The 11,281-nt window shown below is 45.5% G+C and overlaps 1 pseudogene; it reads right to left on the bottom strand.

Annotated features, from left to right (window-relative positions):
- Positions 1 to 1,211: 1,211 nt before the first annotated feature.
- Positions 1,212 to 2,553, bottom strand: LOC144140135 (small subunit ribosomal RNA; annotated as a pseudogene).
- Positions 2,554 to 11,281: the final 8,728 nt, after the last annotated feature.

Genomic DNA, 11,281 nt, shown 5'->3' with positions numbered 1-11,281 from the left:
GCCCTCCAAACGACGCCATTATTAAGTGTTGGGAGAATACGAAGCCGTAAGTTTCAGCTTTTGGGGTGCTTGCGATATTTCCATTTTATCTGGTGCATGATCAGCAGTCCATATAATTTCTGTTGCCAGAAAAAGCAGCCGTGCACACGTTGCTGGCCGAACGAAAGCTCGTCCTTCTTCTATTTTTCATTTAGGATGATTGCAAAGAGAACAAACAAGATAATAAAAAAAATGAAGATGTTTATTTTTTCGGTTGTAGCCTCAACATACACGGCGAAACCGTACACGAACCTACCACCTGGAGTTGTGTGGCCGCAGAATATTTTTGATAAAGATTATCTCACCATAGATAAAAATCACATCGGGATGTCTACATGAGAACACCGATATAAACCTTGCGGAAAAAATAAACCCTTGAAAGGAACGCACACATTCAAAAATTGTGCTTTACACTTTTTATTTGTCTTATTATACGTGTTTCAGAGGAACCCCCATGCACCACCTCCATGCAGTCAGATTATTCCTGTTTGTGAAACGATGAGCAGTACAATCGAACCCCAGTACTATGTCGTCCCAATTTCAGGAAAAAATCACGCATAAAACTGGACAAACTCAAATATTGATTGAGTTTGTCAAACATTTATTGAGTAAATATATATATTTCCAGAAGAATGTCTTTTGTATCTCTCTTTCTATAAAAAATGTATCACAATCAACTAGAACATTCTTGTTTATTGCGTATCTGGCTGCTTCCTCTATACTTCGGCCTCCGTACGTGAAACAAACAGAGAAATACCTGTTTTGCTGTTCAAGCGCTGGGACCAATCAGAGGCATATTGTGGGTAGTAACCATAACTATTTTGAATATCCATGTCTTATAGGGATCGTGTGAATTGAACAAAAGATTGTTACGGGCTTACTTTGCAGGGAGTCCTGTCTTTGTATTTCAGAATGCAGCCCATCCAATTCTCTCGTGTACAATGCGACACTCGCTGCCAACCCTGCAAAATAGGAGACCAATATAAAGCAGAATGGCTACCGCTGAATAATTAGCTGTTCGGGCTCACAAATGCTCAACGCTTTTGATTAATAAATTGCGTCGCGCGGTTGCATCTTACTAAAAATGACGTAATACTTTTCTAAAGATGTTCGGCTGCGTAAGTCAGATACTTTGGGTCAGAAAAACGAGACACCTGCACTTGATAAGTTTGCACTGATCCTGCGCGCAGGTATATTTTTCGCCCTACTCCAATCTTTCCCAGATTATGTTCCCTAGTTTGGATTTATTTTTGTAGTTTCTGTATTTGAAATTACACTTATACTGCACAAACTTGCAAGCCCCTATCCCAATCACGAGGGAAGTTCCACGGGTACACAGTCCTTTCAGGCAGGGGAAAAACACGCTGCCTCCTTCAGTGTGGTGCGCGTGCGGCCTCGGACATCTAAGGGCATCACAGACCTGTTTTTGCTCTGTTTCGTTCGGCTAGGAGCTGCTTGTCCCTCTGAGAAGGTTTTAAGGTGCTGGAAACCCCGCACCTATTTAACAGGCTAGCTTCTCGTTCGTTATCGGAATTAACCAGACAAATCGCTCCTCCAACTAAGAACGGCAATGCACCATCATCCCCCGAATCAAGAAAGAGCTCTCAATCTCTCAAACTCCCAGCGTCCGCGCTGGGTACGTTTTCCCGTGTTGAGTCAAATTATGCCGCAGGCTCCACTCCTGCTGGTACGCTTCTGTCAATTGTTTGAGTTTCAGCTTTGCAACCATACTTTCCCCGGAACCCAAATACTCTGGTTTCCCGGTAGCTGCCCCCCGAGTCATTTGAGTATCTCAGGTGGATCGCTGGTTGACATCGTTTATGTTTAAAACCATGGCGGTATCGGATCGCCTTCGAACATTTAACTTTCGTTCTTGATCAAAGAAAACATTCTCGCAAATGCTGTCGCAGTAGTTCGTCTTGCGACGGTCCAAGAATTTCACCTCTAGCGCCGCAACAGGAATGCCCCATCGGTCCCTGTGAATCATTACGTCGTATTCCAAAAACCGACAGAAACGAGGTATTCTTCTATTATTCCTTTCAAGTTTATTCATGAATCTAGCCTGCGTTGAGCACTCTAATTTTTTCAAAGTAAAAGCACCGGCCATTTCGAGGCACACAATGAAGTGCACCAAAAAACGACCGGAATGATGTTCAGTCGAAGCCGTCGCATCGGATAGATGCACTAATCGCTCGTAGATTCAACTACGAGCATTTTAACCGCAGCAGCTTTAGTATACGCTATTGGGGCTGAAATTACCGAGACTGCTGGCACCGGACTTGCCCTCCAATTGGTCGTCGTTAAATAATTTATTGTGTACTCATTTCAAATACATGGCCTCAAAAGAGACCCGTATTGTAATTTTGCGTCACCACCTCCACTTGCCGGGAGTGGGTAATGTGCACGCCTGCCACCTTCCTGGGATGTCCTAGCCATTTCTCAGGCTCCCTGAGAAATTATGGATGTGCAGTTCGGCCTTGGAGTGCAGCCTGACCCCGGCGAACATTGCAGGTAACGCTCTCCCTCACCAGAGCAGGACTGGCCGCACTAGTGTAGTAACGGCCACAACCTACCATCAATACGCCAATTACCCACAACCCTCAGTCGCCACTGGCTGCGGAGCAACGGACCACGGCGGCGGTCAGACCTGTGACGCAGCAGAGGGGGCTAAGAATACCTGGTCCCGGAAAGGCCGCCATTGCAATCGGAACCTGGCAACGTTTAACACAAGAACCTTATCTAGTGAAGCGAGTCTAGAGGTGTTGTTCGAGAAATTAGAGGGCATCAAATGGGAAGTCATAGGGCTTAGTGGGGTTAGGAGAACAGGTGAAGCCTTTACAGTGCTGAAAAATAAACACGTTCTATTTTACCGTGGTCTAGAAGACAGAAGAGACATGGGAGTGGGATTTCTAGTGAATAAAAGCATGTCTGGTCATATAGAAGAATATATAGCATTAACGAAAGGGCAGCAGGTTTTGTAAGTAGGCTCAATAAGGGGTACAAGCTCAAGGTGGTAAAAGGCTATGCCCCCACATCCATCCATGACGACTAGGTAGTGGAACGCTTCTATGAAGATGTGGAATCGGCAATAGCTGAAGTAAAAACACAGTATACCGTAGTTATGGCGGACTCCAATGCTTATGTAGGCAATTATCAGGCTGGAGACAAGGCAGTTGGGAACTAGGGTCTGGGCTGTAGAAGTAGCATCGGGACCTACTAGTTGAGTTTGCAGAACGCAATAATCAACGCATAATGATTACCTGCTTCGGTAAACGGGAAAGCCAGAAGTAGACGCGGTGGAGGCCCAATGGGGACCATAAAAAATTAATAGACTTCATATTATGCGATAACCCTGGCGTCATGAAGGATGTGGAAGTGCTCGGAAGGGTAAGGTGTAGATACCATCGTATGGTAAGATCTCGAATTAAGCTCGATTTCAGGACTGACCGTAACAAGCTATTACGAAAGAAGCCGAATAATGAGCTAACAGTAAGGCGTAAAGTACAAGAATTAAGGCTCGCGCTCCAGAACCGATATTCAGCTCTTACCGAGGAAGCCGAGCTTGCCGCAGAGGAAGCCACCGACAACTCTACACAGATAATCACGGACTGTGCATTAGAAGTCGGAGGCACAATGGCTAGACAAGATACTGGTAAACATTCCCAGGAGACAAAAGATGTAATTAGGCAACAGGCAAACCATGACAATCTCCGCCCCAGCCGACAGAATAGAATTAGCGGAGGCTTCGAAGTTAATAAATAAGCGGAAGACAGCTGACATACGGAATTATTTTATGGAGAGGATGGAATACGCTGTAAAGAACGGAGGTAGCCTGAACGCAGTGAAGAGGCGGCTTGGCGTAGGGAAAAATCATATGTATGCACCTAAATATAAGCAAAGCAATGTCATCACAAAAAGTGGTAAAGCAGTCACAGTGGCCGAGGAGTCCTATAGGGATCTGTACAGTAGCCGGGACATCCAGAATAATGCCGAACGAGAAAGTAGTTCAGAGGAGAAAGACGTCCCGCCAGTAACGACAGAAGAAATAAAGAAGGCTTTGGAAGAAATGAAAGTGGGCAAAGCACCTGGTGAGAATCAGATAACCGCAGACCTCTTGAAGAATAGCGGAGAGATTGTACTTGAAAAACTGGCAAACCTGTACATGCAATGCCTGTTTACCGCAGTGCACCGGAATCTTCGAAGAACGCGATCATAATCCTAATCCATAAGAAAGGTGGCAAGGACTTAAAAAATTACAGGCCGATCAGTTTACAGTCAGTCTTCTACAAGATACTTACCAAGTTAATCGCTAACAGAATTTCTGCAACCTTAGATTTCATTCAACCTAAAGAACAAGCAGTGTTCCGTAAAGGTTATTCAACAGCGAATCGTATTTACGCGATCACTCAGGTGACAGATAAGTGCGCTGAGTATACTGAACTGCTATATTTAGCCTTCATAGAATATAAGAAAGCACTTGACTCTGCCGAAAACCTAGCAGTTATTCAGGCATTTCGGAACGAAGGGGTACGTGAGAATAATGTAAAAATACTAGAGAATATCTACAAAGGGTCCACAGCTACCATCATCCTTCTTAGGGAGAGTAGTAAAATACCTTTAAGGAAGGGCGTCCCACAAAGAGACAAATCTCTTTATTGTTATTCACAGCATGTTTACAAGGAGTATTCAGAACGTTGAAGTGGAAACCGGGGGGAGTAAGGGCTAATGGAGAATAACTCAGTAACCTCAGATTTGCTGATGACGTTGCCTAGCTAAGAAACTCGGGGTACGAATTGTAAAGCATGCTTTCCACACTAGACGAACAGAGTAGAACCGTGGGCCTGAATATAATATGCAGAAAACTAAACTAATGATCAATACCTTGGGAAAGCAAAGCAGTTTGGGATAGGGGGCGAGGTAGTGAAAGTGGTAAAATAATATATCTATTAGGCCAAGTTGTAATCCCAGATCCCAACCATGAGGCAGAGATAATTATAAGGATCACAATGGGGTGGAGTGCATACGGCAGACATTTTAAGATAATGAATAGCAGCCTAGTATTGTCCCCGAAAACGAAAGTGTATGACCGCTGCATCTTACCGGTACACACCTACTGGGCTGAAACTTGGAGGCTCACTAAGAGGGTTCAACCTAAATTGACAACGACTCAGAGGTAAATTGAGGGGAAAATCATAGGTGTAACATTAAGGGACAAAAAGAGAGCAGAGTGAGTCAGGATAACAAACGCGTGTTAAGGACATACATACTATTAGAAATAAGAAGAAGAAATGTTCTTGGGCAGGGTATGTAATGCAAAGGCAACATAACCGTTGGTCATTAAGGGTAACAAAGTGGATCCCTAGAGAAGGCAAGCCTAGGAGGGGGCGGCAGAAATTTAGATGGGCAGATGAGATCGAGAAGTTTGCAGGAAAAAATTCGTCACTGTTCACAAAGAACAAGGATAATTGGAGAATAGTGGGAGAGGCCTTTGCCCTGCAGTCGGCGCAGATAGGCTGGTGATGATGATGATGATGACTGCGCAAAAGCAGCCTTGTGAGAGTTAGAGAGCGTGGGTGCAGAATTGCTGATTCGCTGGAAAAAACTAGGCATCAAATTGAGCTGGGGTGTCCGGAGCTAATATTTATCGCTGCACCTTAGAGAACGACTAGTATATTCATAGCTTTTGTAACATCTAATGCCTCTAAAAAGCTCACTATCAAGAACAGGAATAGGTTCAGTACTATCCGTATATAGATACTGCAGCAGTATCTTTCGTAAAAGTCGCATAGTAGCGCGTTACCCACGTGGGTTCCCTGGAGAATTCAACATGGTTATTGATGCTGCCTGGCTGATGTAGAGACGGACCGATCGAGACGTGAACTTTATAAAATACATTCATAAATTTTTCTTCCTAGATTTTAGGCAATGCCACCCTTAATAGGAAAAGAGGGATATGGTGGTTTTGCATTTATGAACATGTCACTCACCCGTTCAGGTATCGAAGTTGTGTTTGCGTTATATGTATCCAGCAGAAACCTTTAAAAGGAAGGCTCAGAGTTGACATCACCAAAACCTATGCTGCGAATTTTGTACACGGAGTAAATAGGTTCTTTAACCGGTTCGTCAGTGGTATTGGATTGTTGTATTTATCAAATTGGCTTTCGCGCTAAGTGTTGCCCGTAAAATACCCAAAAGAATTTCTACGTAGCCCTACAATGCCACTGAAACAGCTACACAATTTCAAAATTACTTACGAAACAGACTGAAAAAGGGTAAATGGTTATATCGACGTTGAGAGCAACTGTTGGCCTTTGTGGCTTCGATTTTCGGCTTGCTCGCTGCTTTGTCATGCCCACGCAAACGCAAACCTTAGGAGGGTAAAAGAATACAGCGTCACTGTAATTGTCTCGCGTCTTTGAAGCACAAACGTTCTAGCACGAGGCGTTAGAAAACGAGTGTTCCAGTGTTTTAGTACCCTGACAACTTTACGCGGCAGACCTCTTTGACGGGGCTTTGCCAAAATCACCATAGTAGCCAACGTTTGATATTGTTGTAATTGTTCTTGTAAACGCTATTCGAGCGGAAGATGATGTTGGGGATGTCATTCGCAGTGCGAGAAGCCGCAAGCCATAGAAGGTTCTTTTGCTTACGACTCAAGTTTAGCTCTTTAGAATTTCAACCTCCTTAGATGCCGACTGTGTACGCGAGTAGAAAACGACGCGCCTGAGGCCCTTTTTAATGACGGCGAGGCCAAAGTAGTGCGGGTCTTCGACGACAGTGGTAGGACAACAGCAATTAGGGCGAGTTTCTCTTCCGCCTCACTAAATGGTACCGCCACATCAGCGCCCGAGGACAGCGAGCTCTTGGAATGTGCCATCACGGAGGTTACACTTGGGCTGCAGGGTTCGGCGCGGTCACGCGGTTGCAGCGATTAGCGCGACTCAGCTCTTCTCTACAACCCTGGTAGAGCATCGCCCATCGGTAGTGTTGGGGTTAAGCAACTGGCTCTAAAGCAAAGCGGGACACGTCGAATATGTTGAAGACGAGAGCACTAGGGTGGTTTTCCAGTCTCCCATGCCAGCGGCGTAGACATGGCCGCCGACGGCAGCCAGCAACAAACATGGCAATATCTACCCTACTGACAGAAAAGAACAAGCGGAGCTTTCTGAATTATTCCATAGGCGTAAGCTAGCTGAAATACGGAAGTATAATATGGAGAGGATGGCGCATGCTGTAAAGAAGGAAGGCACCTTAAAAGCCGTGAAGAGGCCCCTAGCCACAGAGAAAAATGAAATATATGCACTTAAAGAGAAGCACGGCATTGCAAACACAAATCGAAGTATAAGAAAAATAGTAGGCGAGGAGTTCTCTAGACATCTGTACAGTAGCCGCGACATACAGGTATGTCGGACTGTATACAATGCTCAAGGAAACGTCCTCTGTAAACAGTCGCGTGGCTCCAAACAGTGCGTTACAAATCGTCGCTGACGTAGAACAGGAATTATCGCCGTTTCACGGCTCAAACCACATGTCCAGCGGTCTGACACAACCTCGACAGCAGAAGGTGATCCTTTTGAGGATGAGGGATATGTATGAGCACCAGCATAGTATACAGTCCTGGTACAATCTACTGTGCTTGGGCAATCGTCGTGCTCCGATAGTACACCCTATCATCGTGGCTTTAAACTTCACGTGTACTTGATGATCTCTCTCTCTCTTTCTCTGTGTCTATCTATCTATCTATCTATATATATATATATATATATATATATATATATATATATATATATATATATATATATATATACTGAAAAGATAAAAACTCACACAGAGCGCGAAAAAAATAAGGTTAGTAGAGACAGAGACAAACGAGAAAGACTTAAAAAATAAAAATAAGTTTACTGACGTTTCAGGGAGAGGACTCCCTTTCTTCAGAGATCCGAGACTCTCGATAAGCTTTCGCATAATATGGTTTGAAAATGAGGGGCTCGTTGAGGAAAATACAGAAAGATAGGTCGGCATTCTTCAATGCCTAAGGAAGCACAGGGGAATGATTAGGCTATTTTTTACGACAGTTAGTGAGGTTAACTTTTTTTAAAGTTACCTAACAAAGAAAGAAAGAAAGAAAAACACGCGCCCGGAGTGAGGACCGAACCCACGCCTTTCGATTAGATATCGAATGCCTTACCGATTCTGCTATCTGGGCGACTGAGTGATCCTTCACTTTCTGGGTATTTATATTTAATACAACTGTATCTGACGCTTAAGGGTGGTAGCCAGCGCCACTCTGACTATACGGGGAGAAGGGGACCTTGTTTTCAACCCGCGGGGCCGTACTCGAACGTCTACAGGCTTTCAGGAGCGGGCAACTGGCGGAAAACCTTCTTATACTACCTTGGCATCAAGGCGTCCAGGTCCGAGACCCTTACCAAGCTTTCGCATATTATGGTTACGGCTACGAAATGAGGGGCTCGTTGAGGAAAATGCGGAAACATAGGTCGGCAGTCTTCAACGCCAATGGAAGGATAGGGGAATGATTAGGCTATTTTTCACGGTGGTTGGTGAGGTTAACTTTGTTTAAGTTACGTAACAAGGAAAGAAAGAAAGTAAAACCCGCGCCCAGAGTGGGGACCGAACCCACGCCTTTCGATTAAATCTCGTATATATAGAAAATAAGGGTTGGCAGTCAAGAAAACCTCGGAAAGCAAAGGGGAGGTTGTGGTGAGTCATAGAAAGAGGTGAAGAATTTTTTGAGTCGAAAAGAAAGTGGTGAAAAAATGCCCGCCGGGTGGGATCTGAACCCACGACCTCCAAAATACCGGTCTGGTGCGAGACTGCCAGAACAGCGAGGGCCTCTGTTCTGGCAGTCTTGGTGCCAAAGGGAGCTTAAGAGGGTTCAACGCTGGTCGACCACTCTCGACATGCCGTAGACACACGAGTCATGGCCCGGGGGTTAAAAAATTGCCCCCACCTCCCCGAAGGGAATCGTGAGGAAGTGCGAATGCATTTCTTGCGCCTGGAGTACACGGCGTAGTAATTGTGCCATCGCCTTGAGAGGCGCAGTACCGGCGAAGGGGAGCTGTCAGGCGAGGGGAGAGGCGCGCGCCAAGGGTGAGTGCAAACCTAACGGGGGGAGAGGCGCGCCAGCTGTAGAGCATGTGACGTCACGGCGCGAGGAGAGGGGGAGCAGACGCAAAGGCGCCAGCGCGCGGTCACGTGGGAGTGTGACGTCACGGCGTGAGGAGCGGTGCGGGAGCCGGCGCGGGCGCACGCAGCCACGGCGCGGGATCGACGCTTTCGTTCGGCGTCTCGCTGCCGGCCTTCATCACCGCAGGCGATGCGCCGCTTACGTCTCCCTTCGGCCTCCCGAGCGCGGAGTTCGGGATCCGCAGCCCGCTTCGCCCGCTTGCGCTCGGCTTCACGGGCCCTTCGCCGCACTGCCTTGTCTTCAACCGCTGCGGTATCTTCAACGACGCGTGCAGTGCTCGCATTCGGTTGCGTTGTTGCTTCCATTCGGTTGCGCGCATTCGGTTGCATTCGGAGAGTGGTGCGGGGAGTGGCGCGCGCCCGCGCAAACCGCGGTGAGGTGGCGGAGCGCGCGCAGTCACGTGGGGCCAGAAGTGCATTCGCACTTATTCCTGGCCAATCTCCCACGTGGGTATGTGCCATGTCAGCGGCCAGGCAGCGCGCGCACATCTCCCCCCGTTGCTAAGGAAGACGAAAAGCGCGCGCACCCGCAGCTGTTGCTATGCGGACGGCGGAAGGTTCGGGGTCGCTTATAAAGTGCGTTCGCACTTAAAATAAGGTCCCCTTCACCCCGAGTAGTCCGAGTGGCGCTGGCTACCACCCCCAAGTGCAGGAAACAAAAATACCTTAACATAAATACCCGAGAAAGTGCTGGGAAAATAGCCCCGCTGGTAGCGTAGTGGTCATCGCACCAGACCGGTATTCTGGAGGTCGTGGGTTCGGATCCAACCCGGCGGGCATTTTTTCACCACTTTCTTTTCGAATAAAAAAATTTTTCACCTATTTCTATGACTCACCACAACCTCCGCTTTGTTTTCCGAGGTTTTCTTGACGGCCAACCCTTATTTTCTGTCTTATTTCACGGAGCCCCTCATTTCCCATTTTCTGATTCGCTATATATATATATATATATATATATATATATATATATATATATATATATATATATATATATATATATATTTATATATATATATATATATATATATATATATATATATATATATATATATATATATATATATAGCGTATGAATAAAGTGCAATGGGGCCGGTAAAAATGTACAGCAAAAGACAAGACTAAAAGGTAACGACCGAACATGTATTAACGTTGCGGCTTGGGGCAAGCCGAACCGTTAATACATGTTCGTTCGTAACCCTTAAGTCTTTCTTTTCCTGTATTTATATATATACATGTACATATATATATATATATATATATATATATATATATATATATATTTATATATATATCTATATATATATTTATATATATATATATATATATATATATATATATATATATATATATATATATATATATATATGTTATTGGACTTTATTAGCATGCTTCCAGAATGTAGTAACCATGTTTGGTTGAGCCAGAGTCCAAACTAGCCCACGACATTTAGTGCACGCTTTGGGAAAGCGCGTTTTCGGTGGGGCTGCTCGAATGAGTGTGCATTGCTAAAGTACCAAACTGAAGATTGACGACACTTGAAAGCCTGCTTCTGTCTCGATTGAGCACACACTCTTGTGTTGCCTTACCTCCCGAAAAAAATGAGAATGAGCGAATGATAATATTGCTATGGCTCTGAACATGAACTGTCTCGCGGCCTCGGCGACGACGATCTGTAGGAGGAGTGACCGGCTGAACGACGGAATTCACCGTGAACTTTTCTCGACCACTCGGTGGGGTCTTTCGTTTTTTGATTGGAATGTGCTCGAAAGGCATATTCCAAAGGGTGTATGGACGGTGTTCATATCAAAACGAGAGAGCCCGCATCAGTAAGTAGGATCTTCTCTGGAGGCGTCGTGGCGCACTTTTTGACATCCTTCTCTCTGAGGGCGAAATCTCGCCTATAAAAAGTTTTTGCGTCCCGTTACCCTTTGCGTACACATAACTTATGTTCTCCATAGGTATCTTACTCTTCCCCTTTGGAGGAACATGGTAAAGGAGGAGCCTTTGTATATGTCCTTCAGTATTCTTGCGTAGG

The sequence above is a fragment of the Haemaphysalis longicornis genome, unplaced genomic scaffold, assembly GCF_048455015.1.
Source record: "Haemaphysalis longicornis isolate Haplotype H1 unplaced genomic scaffold, Haemaphysalis longicornis Haplotype H1 scaffold_5, whole genome shotgun sequence".
Lineage (NCBI taxonomy): Eukaryota > Metazoa > Arthropoda > Arachnida > Ixodida > Ixodidae > Haemaphysalis > Haemaphysalis longicornis.
Note: the sequence above shows the minus strand (reverse complement) of the source record. Positions and strands in the feature narration are given on the sequence as shown.